The sequence below is a fragment of the Crocodylus porosus genome, unplaced genomic scaffold, assembly GCF_001723895.1.
Source record: "Crocodylus porosus isolate Cpor-Errol unplaced genomic scaffold, CroPor_comp1, whole genome shotgun sequence".
NCBI classification, from domain to species: domain Eukaryota; kingdom Metazoa; phylum Chordata; order Crocodylia; family Crocodylidae; genus Crocodylus; species Crocodylus porosus.
In genome coordinates, this window is record NW_017728906.1 from 78,013,609 (window position 1) to 78,035,999 (window position 22,391).

The window sequence follows — 22,391 nt, forward strand, 5'->3', positions numbered from 1 at the left end:
GTCTTTGGTTCACTGTGCGGATCCTCCTCTCCCTCCTCAGCCCATAGCCCGAGACTGGGAGGATAGACGAAATCACCACCTGAGCTCCCAGACCCCTAAGCCCCGCTCCCAATTCCCTGTAGTGCCTCATGACCTGGCTGGGGGTGCTCCGAGCCGTGTCATTGGTGCCCACGTGAATAAGGAGCATGGGATAGTGGTCTGCGGGCCAGAGGAGCTGTGGGATCCTCTCCTCAATGTCTCGGATGCAGGCCCCCGGGAAGCAGCAGACTTCTATCCAGCGATTTAAGTGCACCCCTTCCCAGAACACCACCAAAATGACCAACCTGGATTTGCAAGTAACTTTTCAGGGGCACAGAACAGAGACCTTCCTCAGGATTATGAAGCAAGTTACATCTTTTGGGCTATCCAAATTAACAAAAGTATAGATCAGGACATACAAACTCTATGCAAGTTTCCCACATCAGTGCTTTTACCATACTAAGATGTTCTGTAGGTTCTAGTCTGGGAGACTCTGAACATAGGTTTTTTGGTGTAAATTATGGAATTTGACTCTCTCCTCCAAGTAAGTCTCCTTTTACCTTAAGTGGGCCTACAGTCAAACAGAACTCCTCCCCTCTTGTAGTATCTACCAGACCAGGGACAAACATAGCACAGACTGCACATGGTAGACACACTAAATCCTCTTATGATAAGAGAATTTCCTAACACAAGTTAGAATTCATAAGCTGGGCACAAACTGATTTCCCAGCCATTACACTTACCCTCCTACATACAGCTGTACCCTTGTCTTCTTCAGTTTGTTTGATAAATGCTACTCAAAAACCCCTTCTCCTAAAGAGGCTGGAGGCATAGCTAAGCCAAACCACAGGTGGATTTAGTTTTCACATCCAAGCCAGGTTAAAGAGAACACATTCAATCAGGTTTCAAAGAATCACCTGTGCAATAGAAACTGTTTGGGTTTTTTCAGCTCTTTTAATCCAGAAACAATTATGTTGGAGTGTATGTCTAATTTATTGCATGAACAATGTCTTACAAGCTGTGTGCTTTAGATAAACACTGATCTGTCTCTATGCTTCAGTTATCTGCATGCCTAAATTAAGTGAATGCGAATATATGAATGCAGTCACTTCTACTTAAAACTTGAATCAAAGAAGCGGGGTTTTTGGGAAGTGTGTCATTTTGTGATAATTTTAGCTCTCCAAAAATGTGTTTTATTAAGACTGCATACCTATTTTTTTCTTATTTAATTGCTTAATTCAACAGAAGTCATTGGCAAGGTCATCAAGTGTTGCAGTTTTGTATAAATGTCCTGGTTTCTTAATGACACTCATTAAGTGCCCTAGTTTTTTTAAACGCTATTATGGAGCTTTCTCTTGAAATTTTGGATGGAAATTTCCGACCCTTGCCTGGAAGAGATAGCTGATTGCCAAGGAAAAGTTTGGTGATCTCATAACAAAAATAAAATAAGCGAATAATAGTCCAATATAACACATTTTTAAAAGGTCATTATGGTTTACATGAATTTCAAAATTCATCAGTTTCTTGATTTTTTTGTTTACACGAGTTTACTCATATTCATGAATATTTCTAATACAATTTATTTAAGCCTGAATTTCAAGTCTGGTAACTGATCTCATTCAATCAATTGGCTTTTCTGAGAAACTTAAAAAATTTTTCTCAGGTCACTTATCAAAATTCTAAAACCCACACTTTTACCCAATTTTGTTGCAATACCCCCCTAAGAAACCTGATAATGAACTCTTCCTTCAAAGCAATATGCTTCTTTCGTTTTGTAATTGCGTTCTGATGCCAATACTTATTTAAATATGGAATTAATTTATGTTATGTTTATGCACAGATCTAAAACTGTATGTTCGGTTTTCTGTTCAATGTCTAAAAGAATGCTGGGTGATATGTTATTTTGGAGTGTGAATGACTACAAGTTATTTTTACACTGTTAGCACCCATGAGACACTATCATGGAATAGGGTCCCATTATGATAGGCACTGTAAAAAAAAGAAAACACATAAGAAGGAAACAATTCTGGTTCCCAATAGCTAACTGGCTAAGTATAACATGAAATAGCAGGTGGATGCAGTAAACTGATGGTGAGAGCAGAAGGTAACAATGGGACAATACTTTACATGATAAACAGCAATTATACATTCTTTAAAGCACGGTTCTACTCTGTAAAATAGAACTGGAGGGTTTTATGCTTTATTCTCTAGATCTGATGTCCAAACCAAGTCTGTTCAATTAGGAAAAAGAGTTTTACTTTTCCTAACTGCCACCCCCATAAACTCAACTGGAGGCCTAAGTTGCCTCACTGAAACTTACCCTACATCTTACCCTTACTTAGGCCAAAAGGAAAATATGATTCTTTCTTATGAGTTTTGGAAAGGGGCTAGCTATCCATATGCTAAGGGAAATGTTTGTTCTGGCCACATGTTAAAACTCTTTTCACTTGTTGTGTAAGGTTCATGTTCAATTTGAAGCTGAGGGGAAAATCACCATGGGTCATATTGTGCTATTGATTTTTTAAAAGTTATATCAGTGATGTCTGTGGGACTCCTCTGTAAAAGTTTTTGGTGTGATAGGATCCAATTCTTCAGTAAAAATAAATCTTTTATTTCTCTCATTTCTTAATCCCAGTTCTGGATTACTTCCTATCTGATCTGTCATTTGATGAGCTAGGCATTTTTCATGCTTTATTTTTTTTTAAAGAACTCTATTTGATTAGAAGTTATTCTACAAAACAAATGCTTGTATGTGCCTGAGAGTTCTGAATAAAGAAAGTTGGGTCCATAAATATGCTTCTTGAAATGAAAAAGAGCAAACCAGATCATTACCTGACTCTTACAATAATAGGAAACAATTACATTCTGCTAGTTCCTATTGTGGCATACTCTACACAGCCCATTTCATTAAAGCCTTTCATCCTCCTAAGCGGTGGGGGGATTGAATCTAAAAGATAAAAAGCCCAGAATAACTGTGTACAATTTAGCTCCCAAATGGAGCCTAACATGATTAAAATAATAAGTATCATACTGTGCACAACAACATTTCAACTAGAGTAACTAGGATGTACAACATTAAACATGTCTCTAATGCAAAACAACTTAAAACAGTAACAGCCAGCCTGGGAGTACATTGCTCTGTGGGCCAGATTGCTGTCAGTCTCTAAGTGTGTATACACAGAAAGAGAGGGAAACAATGAGCGTCTCCATTGCAGTATCTCTGATCCAGGGATGGCCAAAAATACTGTCCCTTTCCTCTCCTAGAGGATAAAGAACCTGACTCTAAGCCCAGTCAAATCAAGGGAAATCTAATGTTCATTTTATTTTGAATTGTATCATGCTTTAAATCCTGAGCTGCTTACTCAGTGTTTACTGGGTGCATCTATACAAGATGCTTTACTGCACAGTAGACTAATCTGCAGTGCAGGAAAGCTATTTAACCATGCGCTAAACTACTGTGCAGTAAAATAGGCTAATGAGTGGTTATCTACTACCAGAAAATACAGGTAGTAGATTTACTGTGTATTAGCTAATGCACGATAGCGCATGTGTAGACACTGACTGAGAGCAAATTTCCCCAGTCAGCCAGACCACCAGGGAGCCAGCCTCCTGCAGTGTGGCTGGGGGGCCCTCCAGGCACAGGGCACAGGCAGCTCTTTAACAGTCCCTGTCTGGCCTTTAGTCCCCTGGCTTGCTCTCTGGGCCAGCTGCTGCCTGCCCTTAGCCACTTTGTGCTGCTGTGGTGGGCAAATGCTGGCTGCAGCAGTGTTACAGAGCCCTGGCCTGACCCAGCCTCTGCCCATGTGGTCAAGTATCAGGTTTCCACACCCCTGTACCTCACAGGCAGCCAGATCACCTTGCTGCTGCCAGGCTTGGAGTCCAACCACTAGGACTGCCTGCCAAACCCAGCCAGTAAGCCCCACACAGGGAGGAGGCCTGGGGAGGGGAAGGGGGCAGGGGCACTATGGCCACCCATTCCCATGCCACCTCAATTGCTCAAGAAGAGCCTTCTGCTCAAATTCTATTTTATTGTTAATTCTCCATTCAACTTACATCTCATGGGCTCTGTCACTCTGGGAGTTGGTAATACACACAAATGTCATTGAAGTTAGTAGGCACTGCATGTGCATGTACTGTGCAGCTACTTCAACAAATTGTCTTCAGGAAGTTATCTCTGATAAGAAATTATTCACTTCAAGAGAAGAGATCATTCTAAGGGGGCAGTTTAACCTCAGAACAAATGTCTCATGTTTTTCTGTGCTGTTAAATTATTTGGCAACCTAAGAGTTGATGGTGGATACAATCAAAAATGCCCCATAATCTATTAGCAAATTAAATAAGTGCAAATACTTATATTGAAGGGAAAAAAGAACATTTTCCTAAAGAATTCTGGTTTGATAGCAAAGAACAACCACATGGCATACACAGAATGCAAAAAGTGACTATAGTTAAGATGTTAGAAGCATATGATAATGACGGATTTCTGCATCCCATACACTTGGTGTTAACAAGGCTGGAGAAAGCAGAAAAGCCCTTGGCACAGACAGACAATCCTGAATAATTTGCTTCTGTAGATAGGGCATTATGGAAAGCAGCTGTAAATGCCAGGGATCTAATTTGGAGTTCTACACTCATGTAACTATTTCAGTAGAAGTCTGTTTTTTTCACTGCTGTAAGGAAAAGCAGACTCAAGCATGGGTTCTTTCAAGATAGCTGAATGCCTCCTTCAGACCCTGCCATAAACTCTGTGGAGATTCTTGCCTATAGTTACATAAGCTAGAGATGGCTCTTTGCAAATTATCTTGTCTGCTATAAGAGGAATGGGGAGGTTACTAGAATCTAAAATTGAAGGTTTTAGTTATCTGATTTCTCAGCTGCAAGGCTCTTTGCCTTGCCTGCAACATACAATGAGTAATTTACTTGAAAGGTTAAAGAAATACCGTGAGAGTTATTTTAGATAAACTGTCAAGGGGAATACTTTGCTATCCAAGAAAGAGTAATTCTTGGAATATTGAATCAAACCCATGAGAGGATGAGAGCTAAAACTCAAAGAAAGCAAGGAAAAATACTTATGCTTATAAGATTTGGCACTAGATCCCATATTCTTTCTATTATATGCAGAAACATCCAAGAACCCACCTAAATATGAGAAGATGTTAGAAACAGGAGTAATAGCTGGTTATTGTCAATTGATTGTTTGCTTCAGTGTAAGAAGTTATAAAGAACAGGTGCTTTGGGACAAAGACAAAAGACAAAGGACAAGATCTCAAAAAAGTTACAGAAAGTCTCAGATCACAAAAGTCTTGTGCCAAAAGACAAAGGGCCACATCTCCATCTTGTATAAACTGGCATGGCTCCATTTTAGTAAACAGAAATCCACTGACATCAATCAGTTACGCCTATTTACACTAGATGAACTTGCCCGGAAGTTGTCTTTTTATCCCCTTGGAAAATATCTGTATGCTTCCCCAAGAGGATATAAACTATAGAAAGAAACAACCAGTTCCCGAAAGAGGATTCTATAGTTATGTATTGGTCTTTTACTCTTTTTAGTGATGTTAGATATTGGGGTTTTTTAAGTATAATGATGCACAGAAATGCAGAAATGGGTGCTGCTGTAAAATCTAACTCATGCAACTACGCTGTAAAGATCCATTGTGAATTAATTAATTGTGTAAATTAGTTGTAAATAAATAAATATCATTAAAAATGAGTAATAACAAACTTTTACCAGTGTGTGTGCACATCCATGTGCACATTTCAAGCATGGTTTAATTTTATGTGCTGAAGCTGCAAAGGTAGTATCCCTGTATGTATTGTATGTATTGAAAAGGTCAGGCCAGAACTGTTCCTCTGGTTTCTTAAGTATGTTATCCACTCACTGGCAAAAAACCCTCATTTACTTTTACTCAAGTTTGCCTTTCAGTCCCAAGCCAACAAAGGGAAAGTGAGCTGTCTCATTCAGTCAAATTTATTCATCGGTGTTTCATCACTTACACCTGTGAAAGTCTATTGACAGCAAAAGGATTACGTTGCAGGCACACTGAAATGTCTCAGTTCATTTAATTTGTTCTAAAGAAACTTTATTAGTGGTCTTGACAGACTAGTTGAAAAGACTCCCCAATCCAAATGGAGTGTGCAGGCCTAGCAACTGGAAGAGATAGCTTGGTAACTAATACAGTAACTAATACAGAAATCATTGAGACGTAGTGAAGATGAAATAACACAATGCCATGCTTACAGTTACTTTTCAGAGAAGAACTGTTTTAAGCAGAGCAGCAAATGACAAGTGCTGGCTTTCACAATTAGTGCTTAAAAGTGTTACTCTTCAGTCTCTAAATATAGCTCATACAGGACAGAAACTGTCAAGATGAAAATAGACCAAAAGTTTTGTTGATGTATACAGTAATATGGTTTTCTTCAAATACTGTACAGTTTGGGTTTGAACCTTCCTCCACTAAATCAGCTGGAGGTTTGATACAAATTTTAGTGGGAACAGGATTGGAAGCTCACTCCTTACAATTCTAATACTAGAGTACTTATAAAAAGGGATGTTTAATAAACTTGTTAGTTTCTCTGCTATAGACTCTGGGGAACCAGAAACATTTCTTATTTCTACCTGACACAACTGAGAACAAATGGTAACATTTTTTCCTAAGTTAATGAAGAACAGATATCCTTGTGGATTGGGATGACTTAGGAACTCATCTGTAGCTATCAACAGGTTCAATAAACCCAGGTGTTCATAAATGAGAAGAATTAATAAACTTGATTTGTGGAGCAATTTCTACATACCCTTTATCTCTCTATAGGCAGCTAACAACTACTACTTAACTCAGTAACCACCTCCTAGTTCCCAACTCTTCTATATTGTCTCCCTAAATTATAACTTTTATCACTACACCATATATGTGCAATTTTGAGCACTAACTGATATTCTGATTGCAATTATTAAATTCTTATAAAAGTTCTGTACTACAGAATGAATGTTTGTGGAACCCACCTTTTCCTGACAAAGCTTGTAATGAAAACCAATGACACCACTAGGAAAAATGGAGCATTATTAACCATAATGACCATACTCTGAACAATACGTATGCCAGGGAAATTGCCTGGAGCAGGAAGAAGTTGTAGGGCGAGATAAGTTAACAACAAATTCCCATATATGACAAAGGGACAGGATGACAAAGCAGCCATTTAAAAAAATGTCACAGGAGAGACTAAGAGGAGAATTCAGAGTTACACAGGAGGGTTTGGGATGGAGAGAGCAGGAAATGGATTTTGTATAATAGGAAATGGTATGCCAGGGCTTGGGTCTGGTTAACTGTGGGACCATCCAAAGTCAAAACAAGTTGATGAAAGCGAGAGACTTGTTAAACCTTTCTTATAATAATATGAAAAACAAAAGGATCCAGTGTGTGAAAAAGTGTGTGGCCTCCACAGGGACTGAACATGAAACATTTGTCAGTAATAAAAACACTCATATCACCAGGGACTGAAACTCCTCTCAATGACCTTCATGGGATTACACATTTAGGACTAGTGGTTCATCTTCCACCTTGAACCCTCCATGGCCCAACAAGATATAACTGGCCCACATTTTGTTGTAAGGCGAAGTATCAAAACTTAATTGAGATGAGCACCTGGATCAAGAAGAAGAGATGGAAGGTGCTGTTAAAGCCAGCCCCTGCAAGCTGGTCTCTGTGGCTTTTCAGGGTCACCATCTTGGCCTGATCCCAGCAGGAAACTGGCCAGGGAGATCATTCTTCTCTCAGCTGCTTATTACAGGATAGAAAAAGTGTAAACAGCCTCAGGGAAATCCAAATGAAGCATGCCAAAGAGAGCACTGAGGGCAGCAAAGACTGGCCACAGCCTGGGTCAGTCCAGTAAGAAATGGAAGAGAGTCTCCCACACTTCATCTTTACAGAGAGGATAGGCTGTTAATGCCACCAGATCTAAGGGATGGATGAAGGTGCCCATGCCCAGGATCCCATGCAGCAGCTGCCAGTGGAGGCCACCAATTCTCTTGGCAAAGGGCAGTTTATGCAGGGTGTACCAGGTTGTATGGGCTTGCTCTGGTGTAGCTACCACTAGGCACGCTCCCCAGGAAGTATCAGGGCAGGTGGTAAGGATATGGGCATGACACACTCTGACTGTCCACATGTACAATGCCTTCCCAGACAGGTTCTCAAAGCACATACCACCACTATTCTTGCTGAGCAAGAGGAGGGACAGTAGGGTAATGGGCCCACCACTTTCATTACTGCCCCTGGCTGGAGAAATAGGCAGCAATGTGGAGGTGGTCTGTCTAGTAAGCTGCCATCAGGGAGAGGCTCATTGTGTCCAGGGCAGCAAGTACATCTGTGGGGAATGAAGCTCTTCAGCCAAGAGGTATGAGGCAAAGTAGACAGAGTGCAGATCTAGCTGGTTGGCTAGGGCTTTTAATGGGAGCCAGGTGGACCAGGCTTAATTGAGGAAGTTGCAGATTAGCTTGACTGTGTGCTACCAGTCTAAGGAAACCACGAGGCTTCTGGAGGCAAAGCTTGGAGCCCCCTGCTGCAAGGTCAGGTTATGGATCAAAGTTCCTGCAGCAGCTTTGGAAATACCAGCTGCCTGCTCTGGGGTCTTAGTTAAAAGCAGGCCCACCAGGCCTGGGCAAGGTTACAGTGAAATGGTGGGAGGGTATCCCAGCGGAGGTGACCAAAAATCCAAAAAGAAAAGTTCCTCATTGAGGTTGGGGTCCCTGCACTGAATGCAGGAAATCAAAGGCCAGCCATTGCCAGGGGAAGAGTTCACCAGCACAGAGCAACCTCTGAAGAGCTTGCAGGAGGAAGGCAGCCTCCCTGCTCACAAGGTTGATCAGTCCTGTATCCCCCCCATGAGTGTGTGGGTCTGGGATGGCACATCTGTGCCACAGAGTAGAAGCTGCCGGGTGCCTGGTTTAGGACTAGAACATGGTGGGAAAGGCTGGGCAGGCACCAGGGTCACCACCATAGTTTCACCTCAGCCTCTTCAGTGAGGCCTTCCCAATTCACTGCTAGATAGGCTGGCAGTGCTAGGAAAATGCCCAGTGCTTTGAAACCAACTTAGCACGAGGACAGGGCTCTAGGCAGGTCTGAGGGCTAAGTGTAAGCCCAGGTGCCAAATAGAAATGTTTCACAGATATAGATTGTAGCCATGTTGGTCTACAGGCAAAAGGAATAAGAACTCTTGGTAGAGGCGAATTTTTAAAATATTTTTATTGCTTCAAAGTGGCAAAAAAAAATGAAGTGTGTTTTTGTATGTTGGATTTACTCATCTAGAGTGGTCTCTATATTGCTGTTAGCAGGTTGGTGATCTGGGTGCCTTCCAGGCAGGCTTTGCTCCCTAAGGAGCTCCTCGGCCAGTTATATAAATACAAAAACAAACCTTGCACCAAAAAAACCAAATAGGCAAAGAGAAAAGCCTTTTGCCTTTCTCTAGGCAGTAGGAGGGATCTTTAGCTCTGGGCACAGTACGGTAGCATATACCATTCCTGAAGCAATGCTATGTGGGTTCCAGTTTTCCTCCTGCCTGCAGATTGCTCCTTCACCCTATTTGCTTCCTCCCTGCTCTTTCCTCTAGGGTTTGAGCTACTAGTGGGATGCTCCCTCATTACCAAAAGGCCCTTCTTCAACAGGGCTGCCAGCTTGCTCTTAAAAAGCCAGACCACCCTGTTAGACTTGTTTCCAAAAAAAGGGATAGTGGAGTTCTAGAAACCCAGGAAAAAATTGTCTGCTTAACACTACCAGGAGAGTTAAACTGGAGCTCCAGAGCATCCACACAGCTGGAGTCTGGGGAGTACATTATTGCAAGATACCATGGGGGGAGTTTAGAGAGTAAGCATCACTCCCTGGGATCATGCAGTTGGGCTGCAGGTCCCAGTTTTGGGAAGATGATGCTGGATCTGTAGCTGAGTGTGCTAGGCTAGGTACAGACAGTCAAAAAGCCCAGGGCTGAATTGATTCAGTATTTGCAGGTTAGTCTAAGCTGCACAGATTAAACTGAAACAAGTGAACAGACATTTACTTTTGGTTCAGGAAATGCAGTCACATGCCTGCAGTGGCTCAGGCCAGAAGTCCCAGGGCACTAGAGCAAAGCTCTCTGGCTGTGTGTTCACTTCGTCTGCCTGCTGCCCCCAAGGTCTCTGGGATTTGCAGTCCAGAATTACAGCAGCAGGACTCTGCAGGGTTACTCATTACTTCCTCTTCCTGCTTCCAGATGTCTCTGGGATTTGCAGTCCACAATTGCAGCTAGCAGTGAGATTGAGCACAGGAAGGGGTGTTTAACCCCCCTCCCTCATTCCAGATGGCATTTGCTGGGGAGGGGGTAGACTCTACCTGTAGACTAGGCTGCATCCCTGACCAGGCTTGTCAGACAGCCCTCACTGTTCCAGCTAGGGAGGGGACACAGCACAGTGCAACCCAGCCCAGGGCTGGAAAGCATGCTGGGGTACTGTGTTTTAAATTAAACAAGGAAGGGGTCTGGGACAGAAGTTTCATAATCTGGTTTGACGCAAATCAGTTAAATCTGATGCTACATTCAACCAGGTTTATTTCAAACTGGTTTCAGCCATTTCAAAACTGGTTTATGTGCACTGAACTTGTGCTCTGTTACCAGTTTAAACCAGTCTCTGATCACTTAAACTGGTTTGCGTGTAACTTCTGTCCCTGGCCTTAGAGACTGGAAGAGAGAAGCTTTGTATGGACTCTGATCAGATTTTGGAGTCTTAAAGCATAAGGCCTAGTAAGTATCTAGACAGAGAGGAAGGTATGTGTACATGTGCACATATACCATATGTGATTTGTAGGTCATTGAAACCAATGAGATTTCAGTATCTTATATGGAAATAAGTTAATAATTTTGTCAGGTGGGCAATGTTTGCTAGAAACAGACAAGTCTGTCCCGAAGTTTTGCTCACTGGGTTCTGTTGACTCGTTATTACTCCAGCTGAATATAAAGGAGGTCTTTGACATTTTCAAGAGAGAATGAATGTAGGGAGTGGACTAGCATATTTCAGTAGAAACCCTGAGAGCAGCCAGGCATGAGCAGACAGTTGACAAGATTTTGAATTTCTTATTTAAAGCCAAATCCCAGAAAGTGGCCATTTTCATGTTACATAACACATGAACTCTAGTTAGGAAAGGTAGCTCCTTGGAGGCTTAAAATAATATTTCTATAAAATATTAAGAAAAAAGAGGAAGAAATATTGAAATAAAAATTTAGTTCAAAAAATGTTATAAACTTCTTAATAACAATGGTCTTCTTGCTGCTGCTTGAACAAATCTGGCCAATATAGTCAACAAAGCCTGTATACAGATGTTTGTTTCTACTGGAAGAAATTTCTTCCATAGAAATATAGCCTAGGAACTGGACTGTACAGGTGTTCCTCCAAGCATATGGCTGGTGAGTTTCCCAGGGGAGCTCTTTAGCTAAGGGTCACTAGAGGGAAGGGGCAGGTAGTTAAGTGGCAATTGGTAACTACTGAAAAACAGCATCTGACACAGATAGCTGGGGAGGGGTCTCACCCTGGGAGGGTGCCCTCTCATCCCACCAATCAGCTGATTTTCTGCAGAGGGCATTCTCTCAGGATGGGAATGCTTCCTGAAAATGAACAGCCCCACTCCTTGCACTCCTCCAGGTTGACCCAGAGTAGTGCGAGAATTTAGGGGAGCACGAAGCTGCTGCAGCAGAGGCATGGCAACCTGCCTCACCTCTTGTTACTTTGGGCTGAACTGTACAGATGTTCCTCCAAGCCTATGGCTAGTGAGTTTCCCAGGGGAGCTCGTAAATGATGTGATTAGTCCTGTGGTCAGTTAGGTTTTGCATGTATCCTGTCAATATAGTCATATGATTTCAGTGTATACAGGTCTTTACTGAAGTCTTGTTCTTCATCCCAGGCCTTGCTAATTGTTGCTTGCAGCCACAAAGTGACGAAAATTTGGTAATGGCATTTATTTTTAACATGACACGTTGGAGATAGGCATATAAACCTTGCAATTTCCTAATGGAGTTTATATCCTGACTTTTTTACTTTCTGCTGTGGGTTGGTGGGAACAAACAAAAGTACCTGCTTTGATATGTTGGAGTGGTTTTCTACTTCGATTATTATTGTAGTGACAGTTGAAGCAAATATATAAAAACAGTGCACTATTGAAGCTGAGCATTGGCGGAAGTTTGTGGACAAGACCTGTTTAATCATACAAAAGCATTTACTAAGGCATTTTCAATCTTTTTTCTTTTCAGCCAGTTTAAATATGAATTAGATGGTGGGAGCAGATGGTGAAATTTAACCTACTGTTCACATTAAAACTGCAGTAAAATGGAGTGCCAAGAATCCATAGAGACACAAAGGGCTGTCATTTATAGACCCGTCTGTCTCAGTTGTCAAAATGATTCCTCAGCCATAATAAATCTGGGGAAGAAAAAAGGAATGAGAAAATTGATGGGCCAGATTCTGCCAAGTGATGGAAGCCCCATGTGATGGAAGCCAAGTGGTTTGTTGATGCTTGCACACTATGAATGGACAGTAAAAGTACTCTGAAAGAGACAGCTGGGATTTTCCTCCTTGTAAGAATGCTACCCCCTAAAGCAGCTGGAATAAGATCATGTTGGCAGAAGGAGGGTTATGACTGGGCCCTACCACACTCCTGTCAGAATAATGATCTATGCTGAAGCTAGTAAAAGTTGAGCAACTGGTAGGAGGTTCTAATTTGTGCCAGGGGTTATACCAGCTCCTAAAATGAAATGAGGCAAAAGTGTGTTTAAAACCTGTCTCTGCAGTGCACTAAGTGTGACTTTGACAGAACCTATGATCTGCTTTTAGGTAAATACTTCTAGAGCTCAAAAATGTGCTTCTTTTCCTGCCAGTATAAATACTGACTTTTCAAGGTTGATGTCCTGGCACATTCTGGAGGTGCTTTTTACCTAAATTTTTAGGTGAGTAATAACAGAAACAGAGTAATCAATCTAAGCTTTTGAAAAACCAGCAATAGTTCAACCTCTGTCATGCTTCTTAAGATGGATGGATGTTTCACAGTCCTGTGTCTGCAGTAAGGGTCATTAAACTACTTATGGGCACTTGAAGGAAAACAGATAAATTGCAGTGACAGGTATTCATGGGCTTTTAGCATGAAAATACATGACATGATTAATGCATATGACCATGTTAATCTATAGACACACGTTTTTCTGTAACGGAAGTAATGCTTTTCAGTAACATACTGGTTGTGTCTACATATTCATTAACGTGCCGTAGTTACTGAGCATTAAGTTTAGTATTTGGTTAACCAAGCACTAAATCAATGCGCAGTAACTTGTGCTACTGTGCAGTAGTGCTGGCGCACAGGTTTTTAGTGCCACTTACTGCACAGTAGCCTGATACTATTGCACAGTAGTGTCCTAGCATGGTTTTAGCCTGGCAGACTGCTGCACAGTGTTATTAGGCTACTGCGCAGTTTATGTCTAGTGTAGATACGCTCACTGAGAATTTAGGTTCTATATTTATAGACTATGGAACAGATACTCCAAATGATATTATTTATATTTAAAACAGTTGTTTCAGTCAATCTTGTATATTTTCTTGGCTAGAGATATTGTCATAGTCTTGAGTGAATTATTCTTAATGGAACTCAATATTTGAAAGGGGTTTTTAGGTTTTTTTTATAATTCAGGTTGTATAAAACTTAATACCTAACCAAGGCCCAATCCTATCTGTAACATTCTTTCTTGCTACAGACACCCTCTTGGGATCTAAACACAGATTTTCTCTGCCCCTAGAAATAAAGTATGGAAAGTCATGAAACAGAAAGCAAAGTAAATGCACCCTCACTGAGCCCTGCACTACTATGGCTGAACTGCTTCTGTTGCCCAGCTTGGAGCATATAGGTTATCCCTATACCAGGCCTGTTTTGACCCTATGCTCAGGCTGCATGAGGCTTGCAAGGGGTTAAATTGTGGCTCCTGACTGGCTGTTGCTTCCTTCAGTGCTCCAGCTACAACAGCAGCTCTGGTCTATGGGCTCCCCACTCCTCCTCCAGCTTTTGCAGCTTGCCCCTGCCCCAAGGGGTGCAGCATGTGGTCCGGGGAGCTGAGTCTCAGTCTGGGGCCATCCATGTTGTGCAACAAGATGGGTGGAATGGGGGAACATGATGGTGTGAGGGGGAGAGTGGTTGCACAGTGCAGTGGTGGGAGAGGCAGGGGTGTGTAATGGTGTCATGCAGTGGCAGGGTGATGTCCCCATAGCATGTGGCCCAGAGCACCTGTGGCTTGCTCTGGTGTGGCCCATGGACATATGGCCCCAAGTGGTATAGCCTGCACATGCACAGCATGAGGGCCCTAGCTTCTTACAAGCTGGACAGCTCTGACCTACCCTATCCTGCAGGGTGTAGTAGAGACCAATCCAAAATCAGTTCTTATGGTTCCCAAACTCTAGGGAATTCTAGTTGGTAAAGCATTCAGAACTATAATTGGATAGTAATGAAGTCACTGTCAGGAGTGCCTGAGCGGCAGGAAGTGAATTAGAAAGGGTAAAAACATTCCTTACTGAGACCTGCAGAAGAATGCCGAGCATACAGAAGTTTGTCTGAGTCTACCTCAGCCATGCAGTTGGCCCAGTAAAAGGTATCACCCACAAAAATCCCTTCCAAAATTACCGAGGTGGAGCTGGATCTAAGATTCATCTCCCAATGTATCACTTCCACAGATCACAAACTGTCAGATCACATGGCATATAGCAATCTGATAGGTTGTTGACTGAGAATACCCATTTGTTCAGCAGTCTAGAATCCAAGTTTCAAAACCTGTCACAATCTTTCGGTTATTCTCAAATTCCCGACATGTTCCTTAAATCCCTGGGGTGAATTCCTTAAATCCTAGATATACTAAAGTCCATGGAGAAACTTCCAGTGATTTCAGCAAGTCAGGACACCATCCCTTAAAGTTTGTTACTCGCAATATTATTACATGTAATATAGTACATAAAATACATGCAGAAATCAGCCCAAAGAGTATCTGACAGATTCGAGAAGCATTCTTAGCTTTTCTATTAGGAGCTGAATTGGTGCTTGTGGCAAAAGCAAAGAATTTGTCTGGCTAGAGCAAGTTGCATATGTGCTCGGTTATTCTGTCCCATATTGTAGTCATGTGATTACAAGAGCTGTTCTGAAAACAAATGTCACAATGACTTTTTTAAATTGAAAAAGCTGCTGAAACTAAGCTGAAACTATTCATGAACTTATATGAATTTCCATGAATAGGCAATGGGAAATATTTTTAAACAACGAATGTTTGTTCTGAAAATAATAAAATATCATTTAAAACATTACAATTTTCATTTGTATTTCATGACATATCAGTGGTAGTAGCAGAGTGCTTCATACTGCTTTATCACAGCCAAATAAATGGCACCTGGATTAGAAATATGAAGGCAGCTGGGACAGATTCTATCCCAGCTATCAGACGTGTAATGTACAATTCTATTTGACTCTGTTCAAGTCCTTGAAAATACATTAACACATCTACTTTTGTAAGAGACCATCATCTCACTCTCATGATTGAGATTAAAAAAAAGTAGTGAGGAAGAAGAGAAGAACCCGCTCACTTTTTGCATTAACTGCTTTTCAGGAACTCAAGCAGGATGGAATAGAATTGCACTTCTGTATCTATTGCATCCCTAATAGGTGGGATATAATCAGGCCCAGGATGTTCCAAACAGTACCATGGGGCTGCGCATTTTAAAACATCTTAACTGTTCTGCAATATAATGAAGTGTCATGAAATAACATAAAAATAATTAAAAGATCGAAACTACCTGCAGTAAATTTCAAAATGAAATGTTGATGGCTTCTGAAATAGAAACTTTGAAAATTAAGTTTTTCTTCCAGCAACATTTTAGATTATGCATTTCATGCAACATCTTTAAAATACTTGTTTTTGTCCAGATTCTATACCAAAGCTGATTGCAAAGCTTTAACTTTTCTGTGAAATACAACAAGCTTAGCATGCTTGTTTGAAATCACTGTATGCTATCCCTCTAAAGGGAAAAGATACTGATGACACTAAAATTGTATGTTCTTCATAGTTGTATAATAAAATGCAGAATGCAATAAAGCTTGAAAAGAGTTCTGAAATTGTTTGTAATAAATGCAGGAAGCAAGAGGGGAATGAAGGTTGGTCTGTTAAAATACTGTAATAGCAAACTCCTCTTTATCCATAACCCATTTTGTGCACTCAGTAATTAGCAGGTTATTATGCGAAGAATGATTTGCTTCTTTCTGACTTTTAACTAGTCTAATTACACCCAATCATTAATTTAAAGGCTCCATATGAAAGAGATGCTTCATACCTGATCAAACAATTATTTTAGAAGGTGATGATCCTCTTATTGCTATTCAGGATATTTTTCAGTTGATTGGAGAAGTGGCAATGGTACAGCATATTAACGAAGTAATGGAGATGAATGGCTCCAAAGTTGAAATGATGTCTCTGCTCTATTGGTTGAATGAAACCTATTCAGAAAGCTGATTTATAGTGGTGATGGAAAGTATTTATCAAGTTAACATGTAGCAATCATTGCTTCCCATCAAGCTATTAAGTATTTAATGAAAAAGACAACGTGACATTTCAGAGTACACCAAATACTACTGCAACTAATCTTATCACTGTGTACATTTTATCACCTATGATTACTCAACTACAGCTTTTACTTCTGTCTTCTTAATTGTCATGAGGAGAGTAAAAACTAAATTACTAGCCTGTTTTCTGGAAATAACTGCAATAAACCACAAATCTTGACCATGACTGATTCAGTCAGATTGTTTGTAGTTGCACTGAATTTATATTAATTTATAGCCATGCAATGTGACTACTTGAGTGGTGATGTGACACTCAACCTAAGTCTGTTAGAATCATGTCTATATTATTACTGAAATAGGCCAAGAATGAATAGACAATGGGGGAAGGAGGTGACAGCATGTGCTGGACCATGTGCATAGGAAGGAATGGATTCAGTGAAGATGGGAATCTGTTTCACACTTGTTTTGATCATACAAAACAATTATTGCTATCATAAGGGCCAAATCAGTCCTAACTTTAGACAGGGAAAAAAGAGAACAGGAAATAGCACTCTGTTGTCCTGCCCAGATTCCAAGGCGAATCACAGGTCTTGCTGTCAATGGCTATGTACAGTTGCAGCAAAGTAGGTTTAGACTGGGTGTCAGGAAAAACTTTTTCACTGTTACAGCACTGAGGCAGTGGGATATATTTCCTAGAGAAGCTGTGGACCCTCCATCACTGGAGGTCTTCAAGAAGAGGTTGGACAGGCACTTGTCAGGGTTGATCTATGCCAGCAGTTCCCAAAATGTGGGCTGTGACCCTGAGTGGGGTCATATCAGCAGATGGGGTTGCGGGGAGGGGTAGAGGGTGGGGGGTGGGCTGTGGGTTAAGAGTGAGGGGTCAGGATGAGGAAATGGGGTCACAATGAGGAAAAGTTTGGGGTCTGGGCATAGCTATGACTATGTTCTACAATAAGTATTTCCCATGCTTCTAGGCTTTGCCAGTTGCCGCATGGGGCCAGGAGCTAATTTTTTCATTCCCTGCTGCTACTTGGGTTTAAAAAAACCAAAAAAAACAAAAAAAACCCAGCCTTCTTCGGAAGCAATAGGTTTCAACTGCAGTCAAAGCTGGGGATTTTGACTGAGGCGTGCCATTGCTTCTGCTGGGACTTAAAACAAGAGGTTTCTGAGTAGACAGTCTTCCCCCTCAACTCAGGGTCAGGAATTTTACCCTTTGGTCATATTGGTACAGAGTGTAGGGGTTTCTGCCTTCCCCTGTAGCAGGGGGCATGCCTTTCTTCCTTGGATCTCTTGAGTATATTTTAATATAACCTTGGTCTGCCACACTAGGGCAGCCTACTGTCAATTTCAGATTCCTGGGGTGCCGATGACCTCAGTCTTTCTCCTGGTCTACTGAAGAATTGGTAGCAGCCCAGCAGCAGAGTACTCTGAGTTCCCTTCATCCACTACAAGATGTGATACAAACTGATATACACACACACACACAAGTACTCCTCACTTAACATTGTCCCAGTTAATGTTGCTTTGCTATGTCACTGATCTATTACAGAACATACTTGTTTAAAGTTGCAAAATGTTCAGTTTTAACGTTTGGCCACCAGAAAAACAGAGTAAACCACGGATTTGACTGTTTTACCAGAGGCAAATATGGATTTCTCATTTTACAAGAAAAACCCACAGATTTTGCCGCAGCAAAGCCCCTGCAGGCTGGCAGAGTTCCAGCCTGCAGGGAGCTGGGAGGGAACAGGAGGAAGGTGCTGAGACAGAGGGCGCCACATGCACGGACATGGACATGGCTCCAGGCAGCCAACAGAGCAGCTCCAACAGGTAAGGGGATTGAGGCCACTGTAGGGAGGGAGCTGAGCAGGGCTGGGGCTGTTGCCCACTTGGGTGGGGCTTGGGGCTGCAATGCATGACTGCAAGGCCCCAGCAGGGAGCAGGAGAGGGCCACGGATGGCTCATCTGGGGGACAGCCAGCTCCCCACTGCCATGCCCACTCCCAGGGAGCAGGGAGGACCCATGACCCCAGATCTGTATGTAAAGCAGGCTGCAGGTGCGGGCTCCCACCCTGCTGTCCTGCCCCGGGGCCTCCGTAGCCCTACAGGCATGAACCAGCATGGCTGGGGACAGCGGGGCCACACAGGGATCTCCCCCCCAATGCCCTGGTGATGCGCCCCTTCACCTGCTGCTGCTTTGAAGGATGCAGCCCCATGTGCAGGAGGCGCATCACTGGGGCAGCACGGGGCAAACAGTGGTAAAGAGATCCCTGTTGTGGGGGAGGGAAACAGGGCGGCAGGGAACAATGGGCCCATGCCAAAAAGCTGCTTGCCACTGTTCCCTGGAACTAAAAGTTAGATTGTGAGCCAGGTGAAAGCTAATCTTGCACACCAACTCCTAGGCATGCTGGCTTTTCAGCTGGCACCTCCACCACACAGCTGAGCAACTGGGGGAAGGGAAGCAGGCAGGGAGCAGAAAGGCACTGGGAACACTTTTCTTACCTGCTTCCCCTTGCCTACAGGTTGCTTAGCTGAGTGGCAGGGTGGCCAGTAAAAAGCCAGTGAATCCAGAAGCTGGGTGTACCAGCCCAGCTCTTCATCATGCTGACTTTCATTGCCTCCCTACACCACTTAGGTGGATGGTGAGGGTGGTGATTTAAAAGCTGGTGGGGCTGGGACTCTGGCTATGGGAAAGCCTCTGCAGGCCCAGCTCCCAGCCCCTCCAGCTTTCCCTTATTGCCTATGCTGCCCAGCCTACCTGAAGCAGTGCATGGTGAGACAGTCTGTGGTGCCACAGTGGCAAGCCTCAGGCGCTTTGCCATGGCAGAGAAATGCCCACACTTTGCTCTGCAGTGCTCTGGGTAGCCAAAGCAGGGCTGGATGGTTCGACTCCTGAGCTATTCTTCTATCAAAAGAAATTTGAGGCAGGGCTATGATCCCCTTCTCCATGCTGGCCTGTGGAGCAAACTAGGGACTATAGGGCCACGTCCATATGAGCAGGGGTTTGTGTTTCCAGCAGCACAAATAATAGCAGCACAGATTTTTGAAGGTTTGCCTGCTTCCCCATTTCTGCATTTATCCCAGTTTGTGATGCTTTTTCTTCGGTGGGGAGGGGGTGGAGAGGTTTGTTTGGCTGCTGGGAAATCCCAGTGGCAATTTTTGCCCTAGCACTGCAAATTAGTGGCACCACACATGGTTTAATATGCAGTGGGTGCAGTTTCTGGTGCCACAAAATAGTTTGCAGCACCCTAAACTGCATGTGCCTGCACGTCTGCATCTGGCCCCAATAAGCAGGCTGCAGCATATTTCAAGCAAGATAACTGAATCCCCTTTGGGTATTATTTGGTGCCACAGTGATCTTAGTGCATACCTCTGTCATTTAATGCAATCCATATCTCAGGACATTTTACTGACATTTATATGGTACTGCTAGCACATTTTGCAAATCAAGTAACGTCTTATTCTTATTGAAATCAACAGAAAAACTCATGTAAGTGAAGTGACTGGGTTCTGACCATGTATCTTTGGACAGTTTAAGAAAACATAATTCCTTGTACTTCAAGACATAAGCCAGGTACTAATTAATGGGTTTTAGAAGGAAACCTCCCCTGGTAGTTGAAATAATTTATACATTTTCCACCATGGGTTCTTGTAATTTCCTGTGAAGTTTTTATTACTGGCCATGGTAACTCCTTGGGGTAACGCCTTGCTGGACCTGGTCCTGACCACAGGGGATGACCTGGTGAGGGGACTGCAGGTGCTTGACCACCTGGGCAATAGCAATCATCACCTGCTGGATTTCAGTATCCAACGCAGAGTGTCAAGGACTCACACCAAGGCTAAAGCCCTTGACTTCAGAAGGGCCAACTTCAGTGAGCTTAGGAGACTAGTGGGGGAGGCACTGAGGGCCCAGAAGATAGAGGAGATGGGAGTCCACGAGGGACGGTAGTACCTTAAGGGGGCGATCCTCCAGGCCCAAAGGATAACAGTCCCTGAGAGAAGCAAGGCGGGTAAAAGTGCTCAGAAACCCCCTTGGCTCAGCAATGGCATTCAGCAATGCCTGGGGACTAAAAGCGGGGTGTACAACCAGTGGAAGGGAGGAGTTATCACTAAGGAGGACTACTCCTCCTCAGGCTGTGAGTGTAGGAGGGCTATTAGGAAGGCCAAGGCAGAGATGGAGCTCAGGCTAGTGTCCAGGATTAAGGACAACAAAAAGTCCTTTTTCAAGTACATGGGGAGCAAGAAGAGGGCACCAGGCAATGTAGGGCCCCTGCAAGACACAAACAGTAATCTTGTGGCTACACCAGACAAGAAAGGTGATATTTTCAACAGTTTCTTTGCCACTGTTTTCCTGAACAAGGACTGGAACATCCCTCCTACCAGAGGTAGGGACAATCTCAGGGATAGCTCTGTCAGGCCTTCAGTCAGCACAGATGTATTTGGAAGGGCTAGACATTTTTAAATCTGTAGGTCCAGACGCCCTCCACCCAAGGGTGTTCATGGAACTGGCAAGGGTCATTGTGGAGCCCTTGCCCCAACTATATGAGCATTCGTGGTCATCTGGCCAGGTGCCAGGGGATTTGAAACTGGCTAATGTGGTCCCAATTTCAAGAAAGGGAGGAAGGAGGACCCAAGTAACTATATGCCTGTAAGCCTCACCTCGGTGCTCAGGAAGATCTTGGAGAGAATCATCAAGGACCACATCTGTGGGGGGCCTGCAAGGGAGAACATGCTCAGGGGCAATCAGCATGGGTTCATCATCCTGCCTGACCAACCTGATTGCCTTTTATGATCAAGTAACTAAATCCTTGGATTATGGTGTTGCTGTGGACATAGTCTTTCTAGACTTTAAGAAGGCCTTTGACACTGTCTCTTATCCCATCCTCATCAGTAAATTAAGCAACTGTGGCATTGATGCCTACACAGTTGAATGGGTAAAAAACTGGCTGATGGGCACATTCAGAGAGTAGTGATGGACAGATTGTACTCAACCTGGTGAGATATGAGCAGTGGGGTACCCCAGGGCTCGGTCCTCGGGCCCGCACTGTTTGACATCTTCATCAGCTACTTGGACGAGGGGGTGGAAAACACGCTGTCCAAGTTTGCTGATGATACTAAGATGTGGTGTGAGGTGGACACAATTGAAGGGAAAGAGAGGCTGCAAATTGATTTAGACAGACTACAAAAGTGGGCAGATGAGACTAGGATGGGGCTTAACATAGATAAATGCAGGGTGCTGCACCTTGGGAGAAGGAATCCACAGCATACATACAGGCTGGGGAGTTCCCCTCTTGAAAGCACAGAGGCAGAACAGGATCTTGGAGTCATTATTGACTCTAAGATGAACACGAGCCACCAATGCCAGACGGCAGCCAGCAAGGCCAAGTATACCTTGTCATGCGTCCACAGATGCATCTCAAGCCGGTCCAGAGAGGTGATACTCCCCCTCTATGCGACTTTGATCAGGCCACAATTGGAGTACTGCATCCAGTACTGGGCGCTGCATTTTAAAAAGGATGTGGCCAGCCTGGAGAGGGTTTAGAGGAGGGCCACCTGCTTGGTGAGAGGGCAGCAGGACAGGCCCTACAAGGAGAGACTGAAGGACCTGAATCTGTTCAGCATCAGCAAGGGGAGGCTGAGGGGGAACCTGGTAGCTGTCTACAAACTCCTCTGGGGAGATCAACAGCAGATAGGTAGAGCTCTTTTCTCCCCAGCACCACCTGGGGTGACGAGGAACAATGGTAATAAGCTGATGGAGAACAGGTTTAGGTTACAGATCAGAAGG

General features: G+C 43.2%; 1 long non-coding RNA gene across 1 annotated transcript in view; it reads right to left on the reverse strand.

The window, feature by feature from the left end:
• Window positions 1-3,785: 3,785 nt before the first annotated feature.
• The window catches only part of LOC109306006, a 21,531-nt gene continuing 2,925 nt past the window's right edge, over window positions 3,786-22,391 (reverse strand). Inside the window, exons 2-3 of the long non-coding RNA XR_002099809.1 lie at window positions 12,808-12,813; window positions 3,786-3,796 (exon numbers count right to left, since the gene is read on the reverse strand). This is a non-coding gene — a long non-coding RNA (uncharacterized LOC109306006). The remainder of the gene's footprint in view (window positions 3,797-12,807; window positions 12,814-22,391) is intronic.